The sequence below is a fragment of the Notamacropus eugenii genome, chromosome 6 (genome assembly GCF_028372415.1).
Source record: "Notamacropus eugenii isolate mMacEug1 chromosome 6, mMacEug1.pri_v2, whole genome shotgun sequence".
NCBI lineage: Eukaryota > Metazoa > Chordata > Mammalia > Diprotodontia > Macropodidae > Notamacropus > Notamacropus eugenii.
Genome location: NC_092877.1, coordinates 149,069,613 through 149,089,089, shown reverse-complemented (window position 1 = coordinate 149,089,089; position 19,477 = coordinate 149,069,613). Strand labels below are relative to the sequence as shown.

General features: G+C 39.8%; 1 protein-coding gene across 9 annotated transcripts in view; it reads right to left on the bottom strand.

Moving 5' to 3' along the window:
• Window positions 1-19,477, bottom strand: part of FHIP1A (FHF complex subunit HOOK interacting protein 1A) — a 368,975-nt gene that overhangs the window by 338,779 nt on the left and 10,719 nt on the right. The window contains exon 2 of one of the 9 annotated variants that reach the window (XM_072621243.1): window positions 390-473. The exons of 7 other annotated variants lie outside the window; for them this stretch is intronic. The gene's annotated coding sequence lies outside the window, so the exon portion shown is untranslated. Of the gene's footprint in view, window positions 1-389; window positions 474-10,076; window positions 18,829-19,477 lie in introns of those variants that run through there. One more of the 9 variants, XM_072621247.1, reaches the window with a different exon arrangement.

Below are 19,477 nucleotides of genomic sequence, written 5' to 3'. Positions count from 1 at the left end.
TCCTTGCCCTGGAGAGTAGAAATTTGTAGAACTAAAAATATGCACATTTATATAAGTAATAAAAAGCATACCTAACCACACAGAGACTGTAGAGGGAAATGAGAGAAGAGGCCAGGACACTGAAAGTTATGGAGTGTGATATGAGCATGATACAAGTGGTCAGAGAACCAAGGGAGAGTAGTGTTAGGAACACCCAGAAAGGAGGGAAGGGTAGTTAATCAATTAATAAACATTTACTAAATGACTACTTCGTAGTACAACAACCATGCTAAGTCCTGGAGATACAAAGAAATTCTTTTTTTAAAAAGAGTCCCTGGAGTTCTAGAGCCAAGATTGTGGAGTAGAAAGACACACATACTCTAGCTCTTCCCCTGTAGCCCATAAAATACCTGTAAAGAATGACTCTCAACAAATTCTAGAGCAGCAGAAGCCACAGAACTTCGGAGTGGAGGAGATTTCCAGCCCAGGGTAACCTAGAAAGGCAACAGGAAAGGTCTGTCACATCAGACACGGAGCGGAGCACAACTAAGCCTTGGCCCCGCAGTACCAGGAGGAGCAGGACCAGAGCTCAAAAAGGATTTTGAAAATCAATTAAGAGAAGTGGAGGAAAAATTGGGAAGCAAAATGAGAGCAATGCAAGAAAATCATGAAAAGTGAGTCAACAGCTTGCTAAAGGAGACCCAAAAAATGCTGAAGAAAATAACACCTTTAAAAACAGGCTAACTCAATTGGCAAAAGAGGTCCAAAAAACCAATGAGGAGAAGAAGGCTTTAAAAAGCAAAAGTAGCCAAATGGAAAAGAGGTTCAAAAGCTCACTGAAGGAAATAGTTCTTTAAAAATTAGAATGGAACAGATGGAAGCTAATGACTTTATAAGAAAGCAAGAAATTACAAAATAAGACTGAAAGAATAAAAAAATGGAAGATAATGTGAAATATCTCATTGGAAAAACAACTGACCTGGAAAATAGATCCAGGAGAGACAATTTAAAAATTATGGACTACCTGAAAGCCATGATCAAAAAAAGTGCCTAGACATCATCTTTCATCAAGTTATGAAGGAAAACTGCCCTGAGATTCTAGAACCAGAGGGCAAAATAAATATTGAAAGAATCCAAAAATCACCTCCTGAAAGAGATCCAAAAAGAGAAACTCCTAGGAATACTGTAGCCAAATTCCAGAGTTCCCAGGTCAAGGAGAAAATATTGCAAGCAGCTAGAAAGAAACAATTCAAGTATTGTGGAAATACAATCAGGATAACACTAGAACTAGCAGCTTCTACATGAAGGGATTAAAGGGCTTGGAATATGATATTCCAGGTGTCAAAGGAGCTAAATTTAAAACCAAGAATCACCTACCCAGCAAAACTGAGTATAATACTTCAAGGAAAAAAACAGTCATTCAATGAAATAGAGGACTTTCAAACATTCTTGATGAAAAGACCAGAGATGAAAAGAAAATTTGACTTTCAAACACAAGAATTAAGAGAAACATGAAAAGGTAAACAGGAAAGAGAAATCACAAGGGACTTACTAAAGTTGAACTGTTTACATTCCTACACATAAAGATAATATTTGTAACTCCTGAAACTTTTCTCAGTATCTGGGTAGATGGAGGGATTATACACACACACACACACACACACACACACACACACACACACACACAGCACAGAGTGAGTTGAATAGGAAGGGATCATATCTAAAAAAATAAAATTAAGAGGTGAGAGAAATATATTGGGAAGAGAAAGGGAGAAATGGAATGGGGCAAATTATCTCTTACAAAAGAGGTAAGAAAAAGACTTTTCAATGGAGGGGAAAAGGGGGGAGGTGAGAGGGAAAACGTGAAACTTACTCTCATCACATTTGGCTCAAGGAAGGAATAAAATGCACACCCATTTTGGTATGAAAATCCATCTTACGATACAGGAAAGTGGGGGAGAAGGGATAAGTAGGTTGGGAGGGTGATGGAAGGGAGGGCAATGGGAGGAGGGAGCAATTAGAAGTCAACACTCTTGGGGAGGGATAAGGTCAAAAGAGAGAATACAAGAAATGGGGGGGCAGAATAGGATGGAGGGAAATATAGTTAGTCTTACACAATATGACTATTATGGAAGTCATTTGCAAAATTACATATATATAGCCTATACTGAATTGCTTGCCTTCTCAGTGGGGATGGGTGGGGAGGGAGGAAGGAAGAGAAGTTGGAACTCAAAGTTTTGGGAACAAATGTTGAGAATTGTTTTTGAGTACAACTGGTAAATAAGAAATACAGGTAATGGGGTATAAAAATTGATCTTGCCCTACAGGACAAGAGAGAAGATGGGGATAAGGGAAGGAAGGGGTATTAGAAGGGAGAGCAGATTGGTGGAAGGAGTAATTGGAATGCAAGGTGTTTTGGGGTGGGGGGAGGAGAGAGGTGGGGAGAAAATTTTTGTGGAAATGAATGTTGAAAACTTAAAATAAAGAAAAGGAAAGGAAAAAAAGAGTCTCTGCCCTCAAGAAGCTTACAATTCAATAGAATGAGTATATAGTATCAAATCTATATAGTATCTTATATCATATATATATATACATATGTCAAATCAATAGGATATCACATATAGTAGTCAATAGTATCAAATACTGCTAAGAAGTCAAAGAAGGATAAGGATTGAGGAAAGGCCTTTAGATTTGTCAATTAAGAGATCACTGGTAATTTGGGGGAGAACAGTTTCAGCTGAGTAAAAAAGTTCAAAGCCTATGAGTGAGAGAAGAATTGAAAAAATGTACTGTAGTCCCTTCACTGCAGAGGTGGGGGGCTGTGGGTATGAAACAGTACATGTCAGATACAGTCAGTGTGTTGATTGCTTGATTTTGCTTAACTGCTTTGTTTCTTTTTTAAATCTTTGTTATGAAGGATGACTCATTAGGGAGTACGGAATAGGATATAGTTATAAATGAATGTGATACAAAATAAATGTGATATTAATAAATAATAAATGTATGTATTTAATTAATTTGGTAAACAAATAATAAAATCAATGTGATATAAAAACAAAAAAGATGGAGAGGATGGAGGGAAGGAGAGAATTCAGAACTGAAAATAAGAGTGAATTTTAAAATTTGAATGAAAATTAATTTTTGTAGGAAAGTGCATAATTTATAACAGTAGCATCAAACTCAGATAGAAGCAGGAACACATAAGGATCCCTGTGCCAGGAGCTGTATTTGGCCTGTATTTGATACCTCTGGTTTAGAAAACACAAGCCCTGAAAGACAAACTGTGACTCCAACAATAAAGCAAGCTAGCTTCCTCCTAACAAGAAAGGCATTAGACCCAAGATACAGAATAGCAAAAACATTTTTGGACATGGCCAAAGTGTAGGCTTCTTTTACTTGATTGCTTATTTGGTTGGTGTTTCACTAAATCTTACTCTTTTTTTAATTAACACAAACTGATTTTCTTTCCAAACCCTCCTCCCTCTAAGAAAAAACAAACAACTTTTAATAAATTCCCACATGGGCCATGTCCAAAAAATACATCTCTCTGCGCACCCTGCATCCATCACTTCTCTTTCAGCAAGTAGACAGCATGCTTCTTCATCAGTCCTATTGAGTCACAGATGGTCACTGTGTTGACCAGAGTCCTTACAGCTCTCAAAGTTGTTTGTTTTCAGTGTTACTGTTGTATAAATTGTTCCCCTGGTTCTACTGGCTTCACTCCTCATCACTGCATCCAAGTCAGGTTTCTCTGAAGTGATTTTTGTTGTGGTTCAGTTGTTTCAGTCATGTTTGACTTTTTGTGACCCTATTTCAGGTTTTCTTGGCCAAGACACTAGAGTGCTTTGGCATGTTCTTCTCCAGCTCATTTGACAGATGAGGCAAACAGGGTTAAGTGATTTTCCCAGGGTCAGACAGCTAGTAAGTTCTGAGGCCAGATTTGAACTCAGAAAGAGGAGCCTTCCTGACTCCAGGCCCAGCACTCTATCCACTGCACCCCCGTACCCTTGTTCATTTCTTACAGCACAGTAATGTTCCACTACATCCATATACCATCAAAATGGCTTTATTTTTACATATATATATATGATTTCTCTTCCTCTGATCACTTTGGCAACAGGCATAACAGAACAGGGAAGGGTAAGCACAGTTTGATAACCTTTGGGACAGAGTTCCAAACCTTTCCAGAAAGGTTGGACCAACTCACATGTCCACAGTGAGTACAACTGTGCCTATTAGTTAAAAGCATCAAGTTTTTCTTTTCTTTAGGGAGGGGTGAGTAGTGGGAGGTGGAATCAACGAAGCAAAGAGGAGGCAGAGAAAGTACAGTCAAAAATAAAAAGACGAAAAGAAACAAGAAAGGGCCATGGAAGCATTTTTTAAATGTTCAAAAGGGGACAGAAGGAAATTCAGAATATAGTAAGATGCTGAATTTAGAATGTTTTTTTTAAGCAAAAGATATATATTAGAGAGTCTTAGTCTCACTTAATATCATTTTCTGTTCTATTTTGGATATGAAAATGTTTTGGTTTTTTAATCACAATAATCAGCCACAAATCCGGAAGGCTCGTTACAAAAGATGTTTCCCACCTCCTGGCAGAACAGTGAGAGACTCAAGGCAAAGACAGAGAAATACACTTTTGGACATGACCAATATGAGAATTTGGGGGTTTGGACTATGTATATTTTTTAAAAGGACTTTATTTTTCTTTCCTTTTTAATGGGTGGGAGAGGGGAGAGAGTGGGAATTGAAAAATGAACATTTACCAAAATTAGCAATTAACAACAGCTAACCACAAAAATCGAAAGATTTTTTTTAGAATCATTATTGATGTTCATTAAACTGAGAAAAAGATATTTTCAAAGAAAAAAGAAAAAGTAAAGCCATAAGCATTTAGTTTAGAATGCATAATTGTCACTTACTCACATTAGGGATGGGCCTACAAGTGACAAAAGAAAAAATGGAAATGAGAGGAAGAGCAGAATTCTAGCCAGTGTGGTGCTGCCAGCAACTACCTGGTATAACATCTGGCACACAGAAGCACTTCATAAATGCTTGGTGAATGGCCTTGAAGGAGGCACTCAAAGTCTCTGGCCTCAATTTCCTTATGTTCTGATGATTTCTAAAGCTCCTCAGGGGAGGGAGTGGACTACAGATGCAAAATGGTGTCACACAGAAGCTCAGTTCATGGGATTCAGGACACTGGAGCATCAGAGCATTATTCTCACAGTGGCCAGCAAGACAAAGGTGGGGACATCTGCCCCTCCAGCATCTGCCTATCACTTTATTCTGGAGGGCAGCCGGTCAGAGAACAAGGTGAGGAATCATCTGCACCTCCTGGCCAGCACCCACTTGATTTATAGAGAAACAGACAAAGAAGACAACGTGCCAACAATAAACACAGAAGCTGACGTTAACTCTGGTTATATCATGATGTGTCAGCACAGAGCAAGCGCTGTGGGGTGTTTATAGGTTAAACTCAGATGTTTACATTACCTAGCATGGCGCAAGCTCAGTGGAGCTGTTTATGAGCCATGATTCTGGGAACCTGAATCTTTAAAAAAAAAAAATAGATCTATATCACCTTACACACATGCTGTCACATGTGACACATGCTGTCACAGAAAATCTCTGTGTCCCTTAGTTTTGCTTAACTTTTTTCTCTGTAACAAGTAAGAACTCACTGGGGGGTGGGGGTGGGGGAGAATAAGGACAATATCATGAAAAAACTGTTACAAAAGAGCATCCATAAAACTTGTAAAAGTAAAGTCCCTGAGGGCTCTAAAACTGTGCAATTCTATGTCTAATTTATTCTCAATTCTAGTCAAATGAATCCACAAATTTGTTAATGATTTATTAATTCATATTACACACTAATTCATGAAATCTCTGTCTCATTGATAAATTTATCAGGTATTTCCCTTAAGGTAAAGGTGAATTCCATTTTCAAGTGACCCAATTAAATGAAAATCAAATTGACCAAACAGATAAATTATTCACATCACAAAATGATTCACACAGGTTTATTCTATGTACAGAGATCCGCAAGCGCAATTATTCAATTATCACGTAACTTTTCAGAAACATGGTTACGATCTAAAATTATGTACATCTTAGTTCTGCCATTCCAATCAAAGTAAATTGAATAAATGTTACCAATATATAGAGGCATAAGCTGGTATAAATATATTTAACACTATAAAATACTATAGGTAGAGGAGTTTGTTTTATGTATCCTGTTTCCACCATATCTATGGCCTATAATTTCCAGAAGCACACTGATTTCCATTAGTGTGCTACTGTCCCCAGAAGTCAATGAAATATCCCAGAAATTTTAATATGTCAGCAAAATAGGAGCTGCAATAAAATTCTGTCAGGTAAAACTTAACTGAGAGCAGAGATGAGAAAACTTACCAACCCTCTCTTCTTTGCAGAGGTGGGGAAATATGAATGCAGAACACTGTAAATGCCATCAAATGTATATTTGTGTTTGGTTGATGTATTTGGTTAGTTCTGATGACTTAATTTTTTTCTTATCTTTTAAAGTCTTTCTTACAAGGAATGCCTTGGGGCATAAGGGAGATAACATAGGGAAAAAAAGGTGATGTAAAAAAAATTCAAGAAACTTTTTAAAAACACCAAGTGTCATAAAAGATGTTGAATGTCAGGCAGAAGAAACATTGTAATTACAGAAATGCAGCCATTCTGTAATGTGTCAATGGTTATGTATGAATACATTGGCATATAGCATATGCATGTGCCTACTCATCAGAATGTACCTAGTGGAGGTGATCAGGACCAGCTAGAGTATTTCTAATTTTAAAGACAATTATTTGCAAATATAGAAAGGATCTGTAGAAACAAAACCAAGGTGACTGTGTCCCAGTTTTCAGCACAGCAGGGCTACAGGTTGTTCTCTTAGGATCAAGGACGTAGAGCTGAAAAGGGGTCACTGTAGGGGTTGAGTCCAACCCCCTAATTTTAATATAAGGAAACTGAGGCCCAGGGAAGTAACATTACCTATCAAAGGTCAAATAGTAAGTGGCAAAGCTGGGATTTGAACCTAGGTCTTTTAATTCTAAATTTAGTACTCTTTTAACTGGACCAAGCCCCTCATCTTCCCTCAGTGCACACATGGATTCCATCTAGCTTTCACATTAGCTTAGTTATGTGACCTGGGAAAGTCATGATCTCTCTGAATCTTGATTTCTGTGCCTGTACAATAGATTTAGGCTAGATACTCTCCAGTCTTTCTAAACCCTAAAATGCCATCATGGCAATAGCAATGTTATACATACTGGCAAGAAGGGCGGGTGCCACTTAGCCCTGCTGCTTCTAGGAAATAAAAGCAAATACTTGAATTACGTGGCAATATTTGGAGATCCATGCATATCAGATGTCATTATTCTACACCAATAAACAACAATTCATATATATATATATATATATATATATATATATATATATATATATATATATATATATATATATATATATATCACCTTAAGACCTACAAAGTACTGCCCTCACAAAAACACTAGCAACTGGGTATTGTAAACAATATTATACCCATTTTTTAGGTGAGGAAACTTCAGCAGCTCTGTGTAGAAGGGGGCAGCTCGTTATGGGAACCACCTTTCTCAATGTGGTATTTTTCTTTGTAACCAGACCCTGACACAGGACAATTGGAGATCTCTGTAAGAGGATGCTTCAGGAATAGAAGCTATGAGGCACCTCAAACGCCCATACAAGCAGCTAATTGTGGTCTTTTTCCAGTGAATCTATTTCCCAGCTGGGAAGACAGCTGCTTTTGTACTCAAGATACCTGCTGTGTGTATGTTTTTAAACTACACCTTTAGGGCAACAACAATTTTACTCTAAGCCTGGGTGTGGACAACACTAAAACTGCTAAGAGAAAATGTAGTCAACTTTTCTTTTTTTTTTAAAAAAGTTGCTCTACATGAAGGTTCTAAGAAGTAAACATGGGAAAACATAATAATTAATGCAGAATAAATATATAATTCAACCCAATCCAAAAATCATTTAGTAAGCATTTAACTAGAGACTATGCTAGATGCTGGGGATACAAGGCTATCTATCACAATACAAATAAAAACAACATTAAAATGGAGGTGAGTTAAAAATAAGCATAATGGCACACACCTATAATCGCTGTTATTACTGGGTAATTGAAGCCGAAGAATCACCCAGCTCAGAAGTTCTGAGGCCTAAGTCAACAGGTGTGTCTGTACTAAGTCTGACACCAGTGTGGTGAGTCCCTGGGAGCAGAAAGCCATCAGGCTGCTTAAGGATGAAGAAACCAACCCAAATTAGAAAGAGAGGAGGCTAAAACTTCTGTGTCAATCATCAGTGAAAGTGGGTCCACCCGTGGCCAGTGAATATGCAGTGAGATGAAGAAATCCAGGCCCATAAATAAATGAAGAGATAGACAGATAGACTGACAGATGCAAAACCAATCTTTGGCTGAGGAAACAGATAACGGCAGACTGTTTCAGACTCTCGGTCGTACAGATTTTGTACATCTTGTAGATAGTCTTCATGTTGACTTTCCTTTTCTGTTCCTGACTCTAAATCTTTCAACATAACCTCAGAAAACATAAAGGAACTAAAATACGTGGGAATTCAATAAATTAGCTTGTACCAGTGCCATGAGTGACAACCAATCAATAAACAAGCATTTATTAAGCACCTACTATATGCCAGGCACTGTGACTGCATTTAAAACACAGAGTGAAGTAGAAATTGGATAAACTTTGTACAGGGATACTTTTAAGGAATTCTTAAAGAAAAGCAGTCAAGTATAGAGATCATTTAACCTAGAGTCAGGAAGACCTGGGTTTGAATCCTGTCATGAAACAGGACATAGCTTTGTGACTATGGGCCAGGTAAAGTTTGTTTCTAAAAGCTTCTAAAAATTATAGCCCAGGGGCAGCTACATGAACACTGACCCTGGAGTCAGGAGGATCTGAATTCAAATCCACCCCAGACACTGATACGTGATCCTGGGCAAGTCACTTAACCTCAAATGCTTCCCTATCCCCCAACTCAAAATATGTTATAGCCTAGGGTTCTCCCAAGGAAAGAGAGGTCTATTGAGCATTACTTCCCTGACAGACCACAATGTTGGCTTCAGAAGTATTACGTCTGGCCATGTGTGTACATTTATTTAAATACAGACTCTAAAATCTTTCTGGGACAAGGATAAAGGAAAGAAAATGTAAAATGTTTCTCCTTTTTCAAGAAAATGTAAAGTTGATTGGAGTTGGGAGTGGGAAAAACTTTGAAAAATAAAACTTTGGAAGGATACTACCAGAGTGGCAATATAGTACAGGGGAGAGAGTGGTCGCCTCAGGTTTGAGATCTTTAAGGTCTATGTCTGACACACTGGCTGGGATACCATGAGAAAGTTACTTGAAGCTGTCTAAGATTGTAACTTGTAGGAGCTGCTGCCCTGCATCAGTGGAAGGAGTTGATCTACAACCAAGGGTGTGTGCTGTAAATGCTTAACAATCAGATTCCTCTCCCCCCAATGTACACACTCACTTGTAAGTATAATCTGTACTATTAACATTTTCTCCATCACTTTTAACCCTAGACAATCAACCAAACAATAAACCAAGCCACAATTTATAGAATTCACCCATTTCCAAGGTAGAAATACTCCCAATAAGAACTTAACAACCAGTTCTCCCAAGCCAGTACTAGCTTACTCCAGCACACCCCTATCACAGCCTCATGTAATTACAAGTCCATAGCAACAAACTCTAGCAACCCTGGGCAAGTCTTTTAACTTGAGTCTGTTTCTTGTCTTGCACAATGATACAATGGAAACAGCTGACATTTATATAACACCTTAACATTCATAACTGCGGTATGCTAGTAAACATTTAATAACCTCTTCAGAGTTTGTACAAACTGACTGTAACCCACCCCTGCCCACAACCATCTGTATGTATTATGGGTAATGTTATCCCCATTGATAGATGAAGAAACTGATTCTCAGGGAGACAGTGCCACAATCATAGTCACACACACACACATACACACACACACGCGCGCGCGCACACACCCTCACCACAGTCTGGATTTCCAGGTGTCTGCTGATTCCAAGTTCAGAACTTTTGTCCAATACACCATACTGTGCTTGTATAATTTTCCTTAGTAGGGATGTTCTTTGGATAGTTCATTGTAAGCCTTGTGCTGCAGAAATATGGGGTATTGTCATTATTATTACTAATCCAGATAAGGCAGTGTGGTCAGTAAATAATCATCCAAAAGTCAGGAAGATCTGAGTTCCAATTCCCCTTCTGACACATACAGTTGTGTGATCACTGGGATGCTTCTTACCCTCTCAAGGGCCCAGGTAACTCTTTCACACTATAATGTACAGATAAGTTGCTAACCACATTGCTGGAGAGAGTTTCCATACCCTACATCACAATGAATGATGTGTGTACAAAGTATAACTACAGTCCCTGATTGGCTGTGCCAAGTTCCATGGGATTCAAAAACTTCATAGCCACATTAATATACACTTTCAAAATGAGCCTTAAAAATACTGTGCCCAGCCTGGAGTCGGGAAGAGTCCTCATTCTGAGTTCAAATCCAGCCTCAGATACTTACAAGTTGTGTGGCCCTGGACAAGTCACTTAACCCTGTCTGCCTTATCTGTAAAATGAGTTGGAGAGGGAATGGCAAAGCGTGTTAGTATCTCCACCAAGAAAACCCCAGATGAGGTCACAAAGAATCAGACACGATTGAAACAACTGAGCATTTGCTCAGGGGAAGATATGATGAGAAGTTACCTTGCCCAGTAGTATTCCAATGTAACTTCATATAGTCACTTAATATGTTGGTGGGAGATAAGATTAAAAATCTATCTTTCAGAGCAGCTTGTCTAGGAAAATCAAGCTTTGAATTATAAAGATAAGAAAAGAATTTATATCTTTTAATCGTTTCAGGAGGAGAATAGATTTTTATGAAGCTATTTTCCCTTCTCTTTTGGTCAGGGGTTCCTAAATAGCTAGAAAAGCTCAAAAGCTTTATCTACACATTAGAGATTTTATAGGATTAAAAATCAGAAGGGACTTTAGAAATAATCTAGCTCAATCTCCTAATGTTACAGATAAGGAAACAGGCCCAGAAAAAAGAGAAGATACTTACCTCAGGGCACACAGGAAATGGTAGGGTCAAGATCTGAACCCAGATCTTCTGACTTCAAATCCAAGGCTACACACTATACCACCCTACTCAAATTATCTTCTGCTGCCTTCTCTGCATAAATGTCAAATCCCCTCAGCAGAAATCAAGCTCCTTCAAAATGGGAATTTCTTTTTCGTCTATCTCCAGTGCCCAGCCTCATGCCACACACATAGTAGCAGACGCTTAATCAATGTTTTTTAAATTGAATTGCTGTTTTCCCAAGATCTCTCTCTAGTTCTGATTAATTAACAGCTTAAGAATTAAACCACGAGTCTCAGTTTATTCGCTCCTTTTGAATACTAGGCAACTGGGCAGAGCGGTCCAAAGGTCACAAGTATAGATTCTTCTTCACATTCTTACTGACTGTATGATCCTAGGCAAGTCCCTTAACCCTTGAGAGCCTCAGATTTCTCATCTGTGAAATGGGGATAATCATAACCTATTTCTCAGGGTTGTCAGATCAAATTTTCGTTTAAATTTCGCTTCATATCTGTGAAGTGCTGTACAAACCAGAAAGCATGATATAAATCATCAGCATTATCATCAGACAACAGATGAGGTCCAAGGTCTCCCTTTCCCAATCTCCCTTATGTGGACTCGTGCCTGACCTATGGTGGAGCCTGCCAAGCTCCTATTGGTCTGATGAGTCACTGTCAGACTCACGGTACACTGCTCCTGACAAAGTGATGTCCTTTCCATTCTCTTTGAGAGAATGGAACTACCACCACCACCACAGCCCCCTTAATTCTAGTGCCTTCCTTCTGCTGATTAGTTCTAACTTATGCTGGATATATCTCCTTTGTACGTGGTTGTTTGCATGATGTCTCCCCCATTAGACTATAAACTCCAGGGACAGCTTCTCACCTTTCTTTGTATGCCTAGTACCTGGCACATAATAGGAGCTTAATAAGTGTTCACTGCCTGACTGACTGACTGATTGATCCTACAAAGAGCAGAATGCTTCTAGCATCAGGTCTTCAACCAGACTTTAGGAAAAACTTCCAAGGGAAATACTGCTTAATGACTTAGAAATGCTAGACAGCACCAGACAGCACATGAACTTGAAAATCTTCTGGCCTGGTATGTCCCTTAAATCAGAGATCACTTCGTGCATTCTCCTAATACCCTAGAATCCCCAAACCCAAACTGTCCCAGTTTGCATGGTCTCTGACAAGTAGGCATCCCACCTCTTCCCTAGGACTAAAAACATGAAACTATAAATTAAAACTCCAAAAGATGAAATAGAAACATGGACAAGAGCCTTCTAAGGAGGGAGATTTCTTTCAGAGCCATGGTTTGGCCTTGCCCAACCCCCCCCCCAGGAAAGTAACTGCAAGTCACTACTGACTGGAAAAGAGCTGTGAAAAGTCTAAATCATATGTATTGTGGTGAAGAGAAAAGTGGATTAAATCAGACATTTGTCAGCCTCCAGAGGACCCAGGAAAGTCACATAGTGTGATGCTGCATTGTATATAAACCTGCGCATATATGAAATTTTGTTTGTCTCAACAAAAAAGAACCACCTGTAAAATGAGAATGGATTTAAAGTGCCACTATACGTGCAGTTTTATATACAAAATATATATCAAGTATATAAAAAGTAAGGGAGGGTCTGTGGATGGAGAGCAACTGAGGGGGGATAGAGAAAAGTTTCTGGGAGAAAGTGACATTTGAGTTGAGCTTTGGAGGGAGCTAAGTGACTTACCCACCTTCACCTACAGACATGTTCTGTGTTCCATTTGCATACATAACTGTGTCAGATAGAAACAGAATTTTAACCCGAGTCTTCCTGCCTACAAGGTTGATCCTCCTTCCACTTTGCTGCCCTGCTATCTAAAGAACGAAAGCCCCAAACTGTCATAGATGTGCCCCTTACTGGACTATGGTCATACTGAGGTTAATGTTCAGAATCATTCACAGTTTGGCACCCTGCAGAGCTAACCTTTTTTTCCTCCTAGGAACTCCTTGACACAAACCATTCACTCTGCCATCACTTTGGACCCCAATACACACATACACACATACACACAGACATGCACAATCAGGCTCAGGATACCTTTGCTTACGGTCTTCTCTCCTCCACCCTCCAACCTTAAATGCCCTTCCTCCTCCTTGCCTTTACCTTAGCCATTTTCCAATTTCAATCCCCGAACCTGTGTAGCTTCCCCTGGTGAAGTTAGAACAAATTAATTTTCTATAAAAGCCCTTTCAGTTGTTTTCCGCATGGCACAATTTCATATCATCCTATTTTCTAACTGTTTCATGTATTTTTCTGTCACTTACTTGAAAATAAGCCCACTGTAGGCAAAGACTACCATCTCTCTCCTTTCCTCTTCTTCCTCTTCCTCACAGAGAAAACATAATGCTGGGCATATACAATACGAACCCTCCAGCCCTCTATTACCTTTCGTTTCCTCTCCATTAAAAATGGGATACTAAGATCTTGTTATATTTAACGATTTTTTTTTAAATGGCATAGCACCTGCCTTCAAGCGGCTTAAAATCTCAATGTATTAATTTTTTTTTTAAGTGGTAAAAGTCAGTTCCTGGGAAATAAAAAAAAATGACCATCCAATTTCTCTAAAACTGTCAGTGACAGATTGAAGTCTAAGTGCTGACATTTCTCTTAAAGTCAAAGTGATGAATATTTAAGAATATTGCACAAGAATAATTCTCCAAGAGGAAATATTTCAAAAGAGGGAAAAATGGCTTGTACCTGTCATTTACAACAAGCAGGGAAGGAGGCAAAGCCAAAGAGCGTATCACCTTCTCTCACATACTAAGTCTGCCTACAGACAGGCAGCTAGGTGGAGCAGTGGATAGAGCACTGGGCATGGAGTCAGGAAGACCTGAGTTCAAATCTGGCCTCAGATTTGTGACCCAGGACAAGTCACTTAACCTCTGTTTGCTCACTGAAGAAGGAAATGGCAAACTGCTCCATGGACAGTATTGTTGTGATATGGTCCAACAGGTCAAGAGCCATTGGCCATGACTGAACAACTAATAACCATATCTTGTACAAAGCCCAAGCAACAAGATCTATTTCAGGTGTGCGCTGGATAGAGTGGTGGACCGGGAGCCAAGAAGACATACCTTCATGAGCTCAAATCTGGTCTCAGACACTTAATAGCTGTGTGACCCTGGGCAAGTCACTTAACCCTGTTTGCCTCAGTTTGTTCATCTGTAAAATGAGCTGGAGAAGGAAATGGAAAAAATCACTCCTGTATCTCTGCCAAAAAAAACCCCAGTGGGGTGGCAAAGAGTAGGACATGACTGAAACAACTCAATAACAAATCAAACAGGGTACGGAGCAGGAAAAGTCAGAATCTCTGAGCTGGTATTCCTAACTGGCCCTTCAGATATAGCTACAGCTCTAACTGGGTTGACAAGGAGAGAGGACCAGAAAGGCACATGAGAACTCTTTTTGGCAGGACTAGGGCAGAGTGGTGGAGGGAGGCTGGTGTGCCAAGATCAGTTTTTTCCTTGTCTATTTTTGTTTGTGTCCTGTGCTCAGCTGGGGAAGCATTGTATATCAGCTGTGCTACTACTACCTGCCTGAGGTATTGAATGCAGAAAACATGGAAAGGTACAGGGACCAATGTCTCTGTGTTTCAACATAAGCAGCAGCTGCCCTCCTTGGCACCACCTTCTGAGTCCTTCCTCCATCTCTTTAGGGTGTATAAAAGACTGAAATCCCTAACACAGTCAATGACTGACAAACCTACAGTTCTCCTACCATTCAGGAGGGTTTTACCTTGAGCCCTAGGAATTAATAAACACCCACTGATTGTGATAGCAAAAATAGACAGCTGGCAAGAATTGACTAGGCTCGAGTAGCTTAAGTAGAAAGGGGAGTCAATAGGAGTCAGGTGAGAATATTTCCACGCTAGAAAGTTCACAAACAGGAATAATATGTACCTAATTTGGAAGCTAGTCAAGAACTTTGAGAAGCCAGATCTATTCAGTAAATTAGTTTGGCAACAGTTTGGCTATGAAGAGGGTTGAGCAGGTGTAGACTTCAGCAGAAGCTAAGTGTCCTGATGGGACATGATGCAACCTGCCTAGTGAGTGAGTGCTTCCATGGCAGATGGAATCGAAAGGACACTGTCATAATCCCAAACAAACAGAAAAAATATTGGGGACAAAACAGTTGCGCTTGACCACATTTTTTAAAAAATCTGCACAACAAAAAATATAATTACAATGAAAATACAAAATGAGGGGAATATTTATGGCAAATATAACTGATAAAAACTTGACACCTAGATTACATCAGGAGCTGTTGGAAAGACACAGTGGGGACTTCAAGTTCACTACAGGTAAATGGTCAAAGGATAGAAAGAGAATTTCCAAATAAGGAAACACAAACAGCACACTCATGAAGACATGAATAATTCAATTAAGCTAAAGGTCTACAGAAGTCCTTTCACATTCAAGACCCTTCGCTAGATCTAATTAGCATATAAAGTGCCTACCTTCAAGGAGCTTACATTTGAGCCAAGAATTTGAGCCTCAAGAAAACCAGCATTCAAATCCAGCCTTACACTTAACTAGCTGTATGACCTTAAGCAAGTAATTGACCTCTGACTGCCTCAGTTTCCTCAACTATAAATTGGGGGTAATAATAGCACCTACCTCCCAGGGTTGTTGTGAGGATCTAATGAAATAATATTTGTAAAGGGTTTAGCATAAAGCCTGATACATAGTATATGTTTCATAAATGCCTGTTTCCTTCCCATTCTCTGAAAGAAAAAGTCAGTCCATGGGCTAAAAAAATACCAGACTGCACAAGGAACGTCTTGAATTTGCCTCGGTGAACTAGCTCCATCCTCTCTGGATCTCATCATCATCCATGACAATGCCCGTTTCTAATGAAGTGGGAGGAGAGATAGCAAAGGAAAATGAAGAGAACGAGCATGATTTCTTCGTATGGTGCTGATGGAGAGAGCTCCTATAAAGGTCTGGTGGGAAATAGTCTAAGAGCAACCCAAATGTCAGAAAAAGAAGTGTGGTTTTATCCTATAGATTCATGGGTCCCAACCTTTCCTAATACAAAGGCTCCCTTGTAAAAATCATGTACCCCAACATGACAGTAGTGGCACTATTTGAATTCAGTGACTGTGAAAACACATGAGGACAAAAAGTTTTTATGAATTCAGTAGCCCTCGGATGAATCCCTACATATACTATCCAGTAGAAAGTGAATTTGACACCTCATGAAATTGGAGAGTAAACAATGCAGAGGACAAACTCTGTGACAGAAAAGGTCATGTCATTATGAAGGGCCAGGGAAAAAAATGTTTCCTGTTAAACACAAACAAGGCATGGATAACATAACACTGTCAACATAAAAGCCAATTATTTGTGCCTTATATTTTGCTGGAGCTTAAGAAAAAGATCAAAATGATGGTGCTTAGTGCATCCAGGGATTCTAGGACACCCTGCAATTCCCTGGCCTCCAGGCTGGCAACTGAGAGCTAAAAGGATGGAGACAGTGAACAGTTTTGAACCATGAGTCAAGACAGCACCAAGACAGGAGACTTGCAGTAGTGAAAACAATGTAGGACTTGGAGTTAGGAGGACTGGATTCAACTCCCACCTTACTGGCTCTGTAACCATGGGCACATAAAGCCTGTTTTCTCATCTGTAAAACAGGGATAATTCAGTAAGCATTTATTGAGCACAAAAGCAAAAACTAAACAATTCCTACTTTTAAGGAGGTGATATTCTACTGGGGAAGAGAGAAAGGGAACCAGCACATGCGACAGTAAATGTAGAATATGAATGGAGTAAACATAAATTAGGTGGTTGAAGGGGAGAGACCAGAAAGGCAGGAGATAGCACCTAAGCTTTGCACTGGGCAATGGTCAGGAAGTCATGAAGATGAAGATGATGAAATACTGTACCTAGGGAACCAGCCGGTCAGTTTGACTGGAACAAGAATATATACAAAGAATGGTGGAAAACAAAATGAAAAAAGCTTGAGAAAGGACAGGCTGAAGTGACACCCTAGAGGTCACTCGAAGCCACTCAGCTCTACTGAGCAATGACGCTGCTGGTCAGCTCTGTGCTTTGGGAATACCCAATGGCAGTGATTCTTGTACCACCTACCCTACAGAATTCCTGGGAGGAAAGGGCTATGTCCATAAACTTTGAAAGGTTGTTTAAATATGAGTCATTACTCTTTGGGAAAATTAATCTGGATTTAATACTAAAGAATGGGGGTAAGAGGCAAGAGTAGAGGGAGGTGGCAAAGTTCAGCTCCAAACCCAGTTAAGTGTGCATTGCAATAGTCCAGGCAGGAGATAATAAGGGGTTACACCCCAGTGATGAGACAGTAACAGGAAGTACTGACAAATGCTTACTTACTTCCTACAGAACACTCCTGAAGAGGTGCTCTGCTATCAATACAAAGAGGTAAAGACATAACTCTCTCTTTCAATGAGCCTTCAGTCATGTCAAAGACTACCAGCATGGTATAATAGAAAGTCAGAGGAGTCACCTTGGAGTCAAGAGGATCTGGATTCGAATCTCAGTTCTGACAGCTTACCCATCACAGACCTGGACTGGAGTCTTACCTTTCAGCTCACCTTACAATCTTCACAGGTAATAAATGCGCAAGGCTCTTCACCCTTGGGAGCCCATTTGTAAAGCAAAGGGGTTGGACTGGATGACCTCTAAGGTCCCTTTTAGACTTAAGTCCACGACCCTAAACACTATTACAAAGGAAGAATCAACAAGAGTCAGTGATTAGTGAATACTGGGGGCAAGGGAGAGAAAGGAACAGAAAGCCATTTTTTTCAGCCTGAAGCTTGAGTTATTGGGAAGGAAAACCACAAGTTTTGAAAAGTAATATGCCCCAATGAGTTTTAAATATACAAGATCTGATGCAGTGGCAGGATAACCAAATAGAACTGTCCACAGATTGGCTGAAGAAACAGGATCAGACCTCAGAAGAATTGGAAAGTCTCAGCATACAGGTTAGAGATGTCTTCAGTTTCCTCCTGGCACACCTGTATTCCTGAAGCTGAGAGAACAAATGAATGAGTCAAGCAAGAGGTGGAAACTCAGCCAGGCCTATTCACTCATGATTTATTTGGAAGGAATGACCACTCCTTAATGACAAACCAACTCAGGAAGTCTTTAACCAGCAAGCCAGAGTCAGAATGACAAAGGCTGTGATTGAGTGGAAGCTAGAAAATGAAGACGGTTGTCATCAGGACAGTCTGGCTCAGTCCTCATAATTAGGGCAGTTTGCCATTGGCTCTTACTATTACAATTCATATCAGCTTTTCAAATAAGAGTACAGGCTCCTAAGAAGACACATGTGGTAGCTGGGCATGCTGCTGTAGACAATTAATCCCTGTTTCTAGGGACACTAAGGCAGAGGGATCACTGGAGCTTGGGAATTCTGGGATACAGTGGGCTAAGCCAATCTGGTGTCCTCACTAAGTACAACACCTATATGGTGAACTCCTAAAAGAGGAATGGGGGTCAAGCAGGCTGCCCAAGGAGGGATAGAGGAGCAAACTGGCCTGGGTTAGAAATGGAGCAGGTTAAAATTTCTATGCCAGTCATCAATGCATTAGACCATAGATGGCTACTGCACTTCCAACCTGATCAAAATAGGGAGACAGAAGAAAGAAGAAAGAAGGGAGGGAGGGGGGGAGGAAAGAAGGAAGGAAGGTATGTAGGGAGGGAGGAGAGAAGAAAGGAAGGGAGGAAGAGAGGAAGGGAGGGAGGGAGGAAGAAAGGGAGGGAGGGAGGGAAGAAGGAAGGGAGGAAGGAAGAAAGGAAAAAAAGAAGGAAGGAAAGGAGGGAAGGAGGAGGGAAGGAGAAAGGAAGGAAAGAAGGAAGGAAGGAAGGAAGGAAGGAAGTTAATGAGGTTACCTATGCTTAACTAAGCTGCCATCCAAATGATTAGAAACAAACATTACAAATGTAAACATACAATTATTAAGTAAATAATAGTTAACCAGTCCTTATGAAAGCAATTCAAGGTCAACTTGCAAATTTTCTGCAAGTAAATTGTTCAAGTGATATAAAATGTGTAGGGGAAAACAATGTGCTGTATCTGTCTTTAAATATAACACTACTGGGGTATGAAGGTTTAGTACATAAAAGTTAAAATAGTTGATTTGTCTAAAAGGAGACATTGACACAAAATACTGTCAGTTTGATCACAGTATCTAGAAAAAGTAACCAAAAGCTTTCTTGTCCAACCTCCTCACTTTCCAGATGAGGATACTAAGACCTAGACAAGGTTAAAAGAGG